Source organism: Prionailurus bengalensis, chromosome X (genome assembly GCF_016509475.1).
Source record: "Prionailurus bengalensis isolate Pbe53 chromosome X, Fcat_Pben_1.1_paternal_pri, whole genome shotgun sequence".
NCBI classification, from domain to species: domain Eukaryota; kingdom Metazoa; phylum Chordata; class Mammalia; order Carnivora; family Felidae; genus Prionailurus; species Prionailurus bengalensis.
In genome coordinates this window covers 62,694,098-62,704,458 of record NC_057361.1, presented here as the reverse complement: position 1 = coordinate 62,704,458, position 10,361 = coordinate 62,694,098, and the positions used below count along the sequence as shown (strand labels likewise).

Genomic DNA, 10,361 nt, shown 5'->3' with positions numbered 1-10,361 from the left:
CTCAAAAAATATTAGAAAACAGAATCCAATAATACATTAAAAAATCATTCGCTCGATTAAGTGGGATTTATTCCTGGTTTGGAAGGGTGGTTCAGTGTTCACAAATCAATTAATGTGATACATCACATCAACAAGAGAAGGGGAAAAAAATGATCATTTCAATAGATGCAGAAAAAACATTTGACAAAATACAACATTCACTCCTGATAAAAGCCCCCAGGAAAGTAGGTTTAGAGGAAACATACCTTAACATAATAAAGGCCATACATATGAAAAACCCCAGTGAACATCATACTCAATGGATAAATATGAGAGCTTTCCACCCTAAGGTTAGGAATAAGACAAGGATGTCCACTCCCACCACTTTAAAAATAATGATTTATTTTATTTCTGAGACAGAGACAGCACGAGTGGGAGAGGGGAAGAGAGGGGGAGAGAGGGAGGGGCAGAGAGATAGGGAGACAGAGAACCCCAAGCAGGCTCTACCCTGTCAACACAGAGCCAAACCCATGGACTGTGAGATCATGATCTGAGTTGAAGTCAGATGCTTAACTGACTGAGCCACCCAGGAACTCCCCACCACTGTTATTTAACATAGTGCTGCTGGAGGCGCTAGGCACAGCAATTAAACAACAAAAGGAAATAAAAGGCATCCAAATTGTCAAGGAAGAAGTAAAACTTTCATTATTTGCAGATGACATGATACCATATATAGAAAATCCAAAAGATTCCACCAAAAAACTACTAGAACTCATAAACAAATTCAGTAAAGTCACAGGATACAAAATCTGTTGCATTTCTATGTGCTAATAATGAAGCAACAAAGAGAAATTAAGAAAACAATCTCATTTACAACTGCACCAAATGTAATAAGATACCTAGGAATAAACCTAACCAAATAGGTGAAAGACCTATACTCTGGAAACTGTAACACAGTGATGAAAGAAATTAAATATGACACAAAGAAATGAAAAGACATTCCATGCTTATGGATTGGAAGAACAAATATTGTTTAAATTTCTATACTACCCAAAACAACCCATACATTTAATGCAATCTCTATCAAACTACCAACAGCATTTTTCATAGAATAAGAATAAACAATCCTAAATTTTGTATGGAAACACAAAATTGCTTGGATAGCAAAAGCAATTTTGAAAAAGAAAAGCAAAGCTGAAGACATCACAATTCTGGATTTCAAGTTATATTACAAAGCTGTAGTAATCAAAACAGTACTGGCACAAAAATAGATACCTAGATCAATGGAACAAAATACAAAACCCAAAAATGAACCCACAACTCTATGGTCAATTAATCTGCAACAGAGCAAGAAAGAATGTCCAATGGGAAAAAGTCCTTCAACAAATGTTGGATAGCAACATGCAAAAGAATGAAATGGGACTTCTTTCTTACACCATACACAAAAATGAATTAAAAACAGATTAAATGTGATAACTGAAACCATAAGAATCCTAGAAGAGAGCACAGGAAGTAAGGTCTCTGACATCTACCATAGCAATATCTTTCTAGATATGTCTACTGAGGCAAAGGAAATAAAAGTAAAAATAAACTATTGGGACTACATCAAAATAAAACTCTCCTGTATTGGGGCACTTGGGTGACTCAGTAGGTTAAGCATCTGACTTCAGCTCAAGTCATGATATCATGGTTAGTGAGTTCAAGCCCCGTGTTGGGGTCTGTGCTGACAGCTCGGAGCCTGGAGCCTACTTTGGATTCTGTGTCCCATTCGTTCTCTGCCCCTCCCACACTTGTGCTCTGTCTCAAAAATAAATAAAATGTAAACAACAACAACAACAACAACAACCCCAAGCTCCTGCATAGCAAAGGAATCAATAAAGAAAACTAAAAGAAAATCTACGGAATTGGAGAAGGCATTTAAAAACGACATATCCAATAAAGGATAACATCCAAAAATATAGAAAACTAATACAACTCAATATCTAAAGAACACATAATCCAAATAAAAATGTTCAGAAGACATGAACAGACATTATTCTAAGAAGGTATACAGATAGCCAAAAGATACATGAGAGGATGCTCAATATCACTCATAATCAGGGAAACAGAAATCAAAACTGCAACGAGATATCACCTCAGACCTGTCAGAATGACTGAAATGAAAACACAAGAAACAGTAAGTGGTGGCAAGGATATGGAGAAAGGAACTCTCTTGCACAGTTGGTGGGAATGCAAACTGGTTAATTCATTCTGGGTAACAGTACAGAGGCTCCTTGGGAAATTAGAACTACCCTACAATTCAGCAATCATGCTACTGGGTATTTACCCAAAGAATACAATAACACTAATTCAAAGGGATGCATGAACCCCTATGTTTAGAGTGCATCATTTACAATAGCCAAATTATGGAAGCAGCCCAGGTGTCCATGAATGATGAATGGATAAAGAAGATGTGTTGTATATATACAATGGAATTTTACTCAGCCATAAAAGAAAGTAAAATCTTGCCTTTTGCAACAACATGAATGGAGCCAGAGAGTATAATGCAAGTGAAATGTCAGTAAAATGCCATACGATTTCATTTATATGTGGAATATAAGAAACAAACATACAGAGAAGGACAAGTAAATAAAAAAGGACGAGAGAGAAACAAACCAAGAAACAGAAAAATATAGAGAACAAATCGATGGTTACCAGAGAGGAGGTGGGTGCATGATAGGTAAAAAATACAACTGGGAATAAGGACTGCACTTGTGTAAATGAACACTGGCTGATGTATGGAATTGTTGAATATAATACACCTGAAACTAATAAAACACTGTATGTTAGCTATAGAGGTGTTTAAAATTCAATTAAATTTAATTAAAAAGAAAAGGATTGTCAATAAGAAGGAATGTTCTAGGTGGAGAGAAGGCAATGTCTTAGTTTTTTCAGATTGCTACAACAGAATGCCATAGACTGGGTGGCATATTAACATCAGAATTTTTTGCCATAGTTCTGGAGACTGGGAAGTCCAACATTAAGTCTTTGGTTGATTTGGTATCTGGTGAGAGCCCACTTCCTGGTTCAGCCACCTTCTCACTATGTTTTGCCATGGTGGAGCGGGCAAGGGAACTTTCTGAGGTCTCTTTTGTAATGGCACTAATCCCATTCGTGGAAGCTCCATTTTCATGATCTAATCACCTTCCAAGGGCTCCACCTCCAAATACTACCACATTGGGGGTGCACCTGGGTTGCTCATTCAGGTAAGCTTCTGACTTTGGTTCAGGTAATGATCTCACAGTTTATGGGGTAGAGCCCCGCATCAGGATCTGCACTGACAGCTCTGAACTTGCTTCAGATTCTCTCTCTCCCTCTGTCTCTGCCCCTCCCCTGCTTGTGCTCTCATTCTCTTGCTCTCTCTCTCTCTCTCAAAATAATAAATAAATACACACTTAAACCCAAATACTACCACACTGGGGATTAATTTTGTTTCAATATATGAATCTGAGGGCACAAAAAGATTTAATATATAGCAGGAAGCATAAGGCTTTCATAAAATAGGGGATGCTTTCTCAGATTGATAGTGGAATCTTCTACCTTGAAAACCTGCCCTTCTTCTATGACTGAAAGACAATATTGCCTGAAAGCAGAGGAATGATCTACAGTGGTTTTCAAACTGAGTGTGTATCAAAATCACCTTGGGGGCATTCTTAAAATACAGATTTCTGAGCCTCAACTCCAGAGTTTTTGATTCATAATTTCCTTGGTGAGGCCTGTGAATGTGCATTTCTTTCTTTTTTTAAAAAAATGTGTACTTATTTTGAGAGAGAGAAAGCGATTTGGGAAGGGGCAGAGAGAGAGGGAGAGAAAGAATCCCAAGCAGGCTCTGCACTGCTAGCGCAGGAACTTGATGCGACTCTCAATCCCATGAACTGTGAGATCATGACTTTAGCTGAAATCGAGAGTCAGACACTTAACTTACTGAGCCACCCAGGCACCCCAAGAATGTGTATTTCTGACAAATCTCCACATGAGGCTGATGGTAGTGTTCTTGGGACTACACTTTGAGAACCACTGGTTCAGACCTGTAAATCTTGTTAAAATGCAGATTATGTTTTAGCAGGTCTGGTGTAGGGTCTGAAATGCTGCAGTATCAGCATCAGTATCAGTATCTTTGGAGACCTGGTATAGGTAGGAATATGTGGGCAAGTCAGAAATATTGGCAACCTACTGCTGCACCTGTGAAGAGTCCACTTAATTGTCCTGAATGAGCCAATGAGTTGTACTCCTGAGTATAGTGAGTCAAGCAAAAGTGGCTGAGGATTTTAGAAGTGACTGGAGAGAAGGAAGTTTTCATGTGTGCATCAATGTGTATCCACAACTTTAGTCACAATGCCTCTAAGAATTCCTGCAGCTTCCATACTTAACATGTAATTCCGAGATCAGTAGTTTTTTTTTTTTCAATGTTTTTTAATTTATTTTTGGGACAGAGAGAGACAGAGCATGAACAGGGGAAGGGCAGAGAGAGAGGGAGACACAGAATAGGAAACAGGCTCCAGGCTCCGAGCCATCCGCCCAGAGCCTGACGCGGGGCTCGAACTCCCGGACCGCGAGATCGTGACCTGGCTGAAGTCGGACGCTTAACCGACTGCGCCACCCAGGCGCCCCTGAGATCAGTAGTTTTTAAACTTGAGTGCATAATAGAACCACTGGTGGTCTTGTGAACAATGAAGATTTCTGATTCTCACTCCAGATTAACTTAATCAGAATATTTAGAGATAAAGCCAGAGTATTTAATTTTTTACAATTTACCTGGTATTCATCAGTGTTTGAGAAGGATCACCACAGAAACTCCTGGGACAAAGTTTTCTCTTTGGTATGGCCAAATTGAATTGACTCCAGTTCACTTTAAAACTTGAAAAGTCAGAAAGTGGCAGCTGTGGTAGGAAAATAAAATAACTACCCACCTATATTTTAGAAAGAGTTGAGAGATTCCTGGCCTCCTATTTATCAAGAATTTTGGTGGTGTTTTGAAATGGTCACATGGAAGTTTGAGCTGAAATAGGCAACTCTTCCAGAAACTGTAGCCTGAAAAATGTATGGCCCTTGAGATTGATTAATCTCAACAACTGGAATTGTGTTCCAAAGCAAACAGGTGGCTGCTTCAGACTTCAGAGTACAGGAGTCACATGCTTGGAGCAGCCTTACTCCCAGGGTATTTAAAAAAAAAAAAAGGAAGACATGCACCTGGGGATGTTAAGGGGAAATCCCTGATGGAATAGATTATTTTCTCCTCAAAGTTGGGACCTTTCACCTGCATCTCTAACCTGATGTAGCCACATAGCACACACGCACGTGTGCACGTGCATGCACACACGCACCATATGTATGGAATTTTTGACTTACCATGTAATTTGGATTTTAGGGACTTTATCTTTTAATCTGGTTTCCTGAAAAGCCCCAAACCTAGTGTTGAGGAGATACATAACCTTCATTTTTGCTAGAACAATAGCATAACACTGAATTGGGAATTAGGAGGTCTTTGCTCTACCCAGAAATTTCTCCTAATAAATTATGTGACTTAAAGCAAGATGCTATCCCATCTGCAGGTCTTCAGCTTTATCATCTGACAGTAAGAAGGTTGAACAAGTTGTTTACAAGTGTCTCTCAGTTCTGATGCTCTGGCTTGGTAGCTACTCAGCTTTTGAGGGCCAAGAAATATAGTGCTTTAGAGCACAGACACTGTCCTCAAGTTGGAGGATTCAAATTCAAGCTCTACCACTCCTTAATTAACCTTGATCAAGCTTTTTAAACTATTTGAGCCTCAGTTTTATCATCTATAAAATGGGAATAATAGTAGTATTAACATAGTCGGCTAAAAAGCAACTAAAAATGTCCAGAATATGGCAATTTCTCAATAATTTCATTATTCTTTTTCCAATCCTTACCACTTTTTCCTTGAATTGCAAACTCAAACTGTAAGATGTCAGTAGATATTGAAAATGTGTCAAAAGGGTCCCTGATACAAAACAATTTTCCTTACCATCTGAAATTATGACTTTTTTTAAAAAAAAGTTTATTTATTTTGAAAGAGCGAGAGAAAGCATGAATGGAAAAGGGCAGAGAGGAAGGGAGAGAGAGAATCCCAAGCAGGCTCTGCACTGTTAGTGAGGAGCCTGATGTAGGGCTCAAACTCACGGACAGTGAGATCATTACCTGAGCTGAAATCAAGAATAAAAGGCTTAACCAATTGAGCCACCCAGGCACCCCTGGTATTACCACTTTAAAGAATTATTGTTAGTTTTCTTATTATTTGTTAAAACAATAAATCTGGCCATATCACTTTGCTACCTATTTTCAATGGCTCCCTACTACCTATGAAATAAAGTCTCAGCACCTCAGAATGGCAAACAAGGCCCTCAATAACAAGGCCCCTGCATCTTCTACCTTTCCCTTTCCCTGACCTTTTTATAAACTTTTGTTCTGGCCAGAGGACTAAAGATATAGTTCTTCATATACATTTTTTTTCTTTCATATACCCATGCCATTGTTCCAGCTATTCCTTCTATGTAAAATGGATTTTCTTGGTATTACTTTCAATATTTTCTCAGAGCCATCTTTTTGAGGCCCAGCTTAAATACTATTTTTTTCCCACAAAGTCTTTCTTATTCCTTCAATCTGTATTCTTCTCTCTTACCTCCAAATTCTCAAATGTATTTGAGGGATACATCTCTCAGTGCTTAAACTATGCTAATCAGGGAACTCCTTAACTTATCTCTTCTTCACTTCAGTATCCAAAGAGCACAGAGTAATTACTATAACTAGGGTAATTGAATTGGATGTAGGGTAAACCATGTATGTTGACTATTTCATCAAGTTCAAATATTGGAGTGAAGCGAGGTTAATCAAAGAGGATTTGGATGGAGGATTCCTAATCTGGGGTTTAAAGAAGAGAGAGATCCAGATTTCTAGATGTGATGAATTTAGGTGAAGAGAAATTGGAAAATGGTTCTGCGCACAAAGATGCACACATGAAAAAATTTAATTGGGAGTTAGAGTAGGGATAAGCCAAGCTGGCTGGTATAGCAAGTCTATGTTGGAGAGTGATAGAATATGAATAAAATTCTACTGTTTCCCATAAAGACAATACTATATCCATAGATAAGATTGAGAAATGTAGCCTTTAAAAAAAACTCAAGTATAGTTAGCACAATGTTACATTAGTTTCAGGTGTATACAGAAATGAATTTTGATAACAATAATTAGAATGGTGCAAAGTTGAACAAAACCTGAAAAGCACTGCCTACTGAATCAACGTTGGTCTGCTGCATGCTCATTTCTCTGTACTAGATTCTCTCCTATTTAAAGTTTTGATCACTTATGCATAGATGAGAAATTTTCAAAGTCAAATAGACAGTGTCAGCACAAAGTAGGATGTCCATCATTGGAGATAATAAAAAAGAGGCCAAATATTGTTAAAAAAAAGTATATAATGGGTGGAAAGCTTAACTAGATAAAAATCTGTCTTTTTCTAAACCTAATAATCTGAAATGACTAGTCTTATAGGTGAAACAAGAAGAAATTTAAAGGAATACTTTTTTTTACACTTAGTTTTAAAACGTGCACAAATAAAGGTTAGTTAAAAATAATGAGATTCTATTAATGTAGTTTAGGACTGAAATAGTTTTTGTTCTTTAGTGGGCCATTTACACTTTCAGTTAACCACATGTAGGTTCTTGGGATCCAATTAAGAATCAATGGCCAAGAGCAACTGGCTGGCTCAGTCAGTAGAGCATGTGACTCCTGATCTCAGGGATATAAGTTTGAGACCCACATTGGGTGTAGAGATTACTTTAAAAAATGGCCAAGTTGGTTGACTGGAAGCAATGTATCCATCCACTTTCACTTGAATCTCTTGACAAAGAGCAAAGCAAAACACCTTTAAGTCACAGATTTTTTAAGTAGATGCTGTATATCATTTTGTCCCTGCTTGGAACCCAGTGAATAATAATAATAATAATAATAATAATAAACAACCAAAACCAAACCAAACCAAAACAAAACAACCTTAGGAAAACTGAGTACTATGCTGAAAAAAAAAATTCTGCTCTAAAGTGGTCTTTTTAGGGAACTTGTGTACACATCCCAATGGACAACATGCGTGCAGGGCTTTCAAGCATGGGACCCTGGGAATTTGAGATGGAATGAGCCTCCAGGTGGACAAGTACTGTTGCTGATACTTGGCATACCTGGACTATCATCACAAGCAGGCGGCCCAGCTTTGCAACGTGGTGACTTTCCTCATCTTTTGTGTATGGTTCATCTGGTGCTGGGAAAAAAGACAAGAATTATGTGTATTCTTGAATTTTATGGTGTGTGAGTGGAAAAATTGAGAATTGAACACCAGACCTTCACAACTCCATCTAAAAAGAAAACTGAAATTAGTGGTATTGCAAACAATTATCGCTGAAGTTAATCCCAGTGATGCTGGAAGTAGTGATTGGGTAGTAATCCAGGAGATATTGAAAACAGTGGTACAATCACAGCAACTTGAAGCAAATTCTCAAAGAGATTTTAAAGTGGTATTATTGATAGAGGTTGACAAACTCACCAAAAATACTCAACGTGCCTCGCATAGAACCATGGAAAATATATGTCCACTTCAGATTGATCTTGTGTTGCAATTCTACATCTAAAGTGATACCACCTATTTGTAGGAGGTGCCTGACAGTTTGCGTGCCTGCTCTCAGCATTGAAGATATTTGTCATGTGTTATATATTGTGTGTAAGCCAAGGAAGGTCTGAATCTTCCTTCACAACTGGTTCATTAGACTTGCAGAGAAGTCCTTCAGGAATCTCCAAAAACACCCTACTTATGTGTGAAGCCTGAAGAGTGCAACAATATATTTTTGCTGCAGATCAAGAAATCCCTGAAACAGATTGGGAGGTGTATCTGAAGGAGACTGCCAATGCTATTGCCAATCATCAGACTCCACAAAGTCTCTTTAAAGTTCTTGGAAGACTTTTTGAGCTTCTAACTCAATGTATTCCTCCTGAAATAATAATGTAGGGCCTTCTTTCAGAAATTTTACATAACTGTGATGGACAACTGAAAGGAGAAGTGACCCAAATGATGACTTACTATGAACATCGTCTGCAGCTGGGTAGCAAAGCCATTTATGATTTGGAAGCATTGTGATTGTGGCCAAATGTATGGCATTTTATAAAAAGTTCATGGAGGATGGATTGGAAGGCATGATTTTTTGACATATTGACAACTATCTAATATTTCTCAGTATCATCATTTACATTCAGTTTATATTGGAGGAGCTGCAGGTAAAATAAACCGACTTTACATAAAAAATAAAGTGATCTTTTCCAAACACACTTTAATCTAAGTGTTGTAAATAAATAGCTTGAATAGTATTCATTAGCTTGAAGTTTTCATTAGATTTAGTGGTTACTTAAATGTACTATGGCAATTATAGTATGGCATTACTATGTTATAAAATGTTGAAAATGGCATATTTTGAAAAAGGTTATGATTAATTTTACAAATTTAGCTGACATATTTAAAGGTAAAGAATATTTTACCATTGACATTTTTCCAGCTTTATTGAGATATAATTGACATATAACGTTGTGTAAGAGTAAGGTTTCCAAGGTTTTCATTTGTACACTTATATATTGCAAAGTGATCATCACCATAGTGTTAGCTAATATCTCCATCATGCTGTGTAATTATCATTTTGTGTGTGGTAAGAACATTTAAGACTGACTCTCTTATCAACTTCCACATATATAATATGGTATTATTAACTATAACCACCATGTTGTACATTAGATCTTCAGAACTTATTCATCATATAACAGGAAGTTTGAATCCTTTAACCAATATCTTCCCATTTCCCCCAACCTCCAGCCCTGGTAAACACCACTGTACTTTATATAAGTTTTGCTTTTTTAGATTTCACATATAAGTGGAATATAGTATTTGTCTTTATGTAGTATATGTCTTTATTTGACTTATTTCATTTAGCATAATGCCCTCATATTTCATCCATGTTGTTATAAATGTATGCCATTGACTTTTGACAGTAATTGATGCTTTTATTGTATTTATTCATTTGTTTCTCTAATAAAAAGGTATAGTAAGCTGCTTCTACATATCAGTTACTGTGCTAGGTATTAGGAATAAAATAATGAGAAAAATCTGGTCTTGATTTTATGGTACTTACAGTCTAGTAAGTGGTATAGCAAAACACAAATATAGTATCACAACTATAATAAATGCTACAAATGTGAGATGTTTTGAGCTATAGGAGCCTATCTTGGGGGGATTTGACCTATCCAGCGAGGTCAGTGATGGCTTTATTGAAGAAAATATGCTTAAAATGTGA

At 37.1% G+C, this 10,361-nt stretch overlaps 1 pseudogene; it reads left to right on the top strand.

Moving 5' to 3' along the window:
* The first annotated feature begins 8,165 nt into the window (after positions 1–8,165).
* On the top strand, positions 8,166–9,291 carry LOC122477520 (annotated as a pseudogene).
* Positions 9,292–10,361: the final 1,070 nt, after the last annotated feature.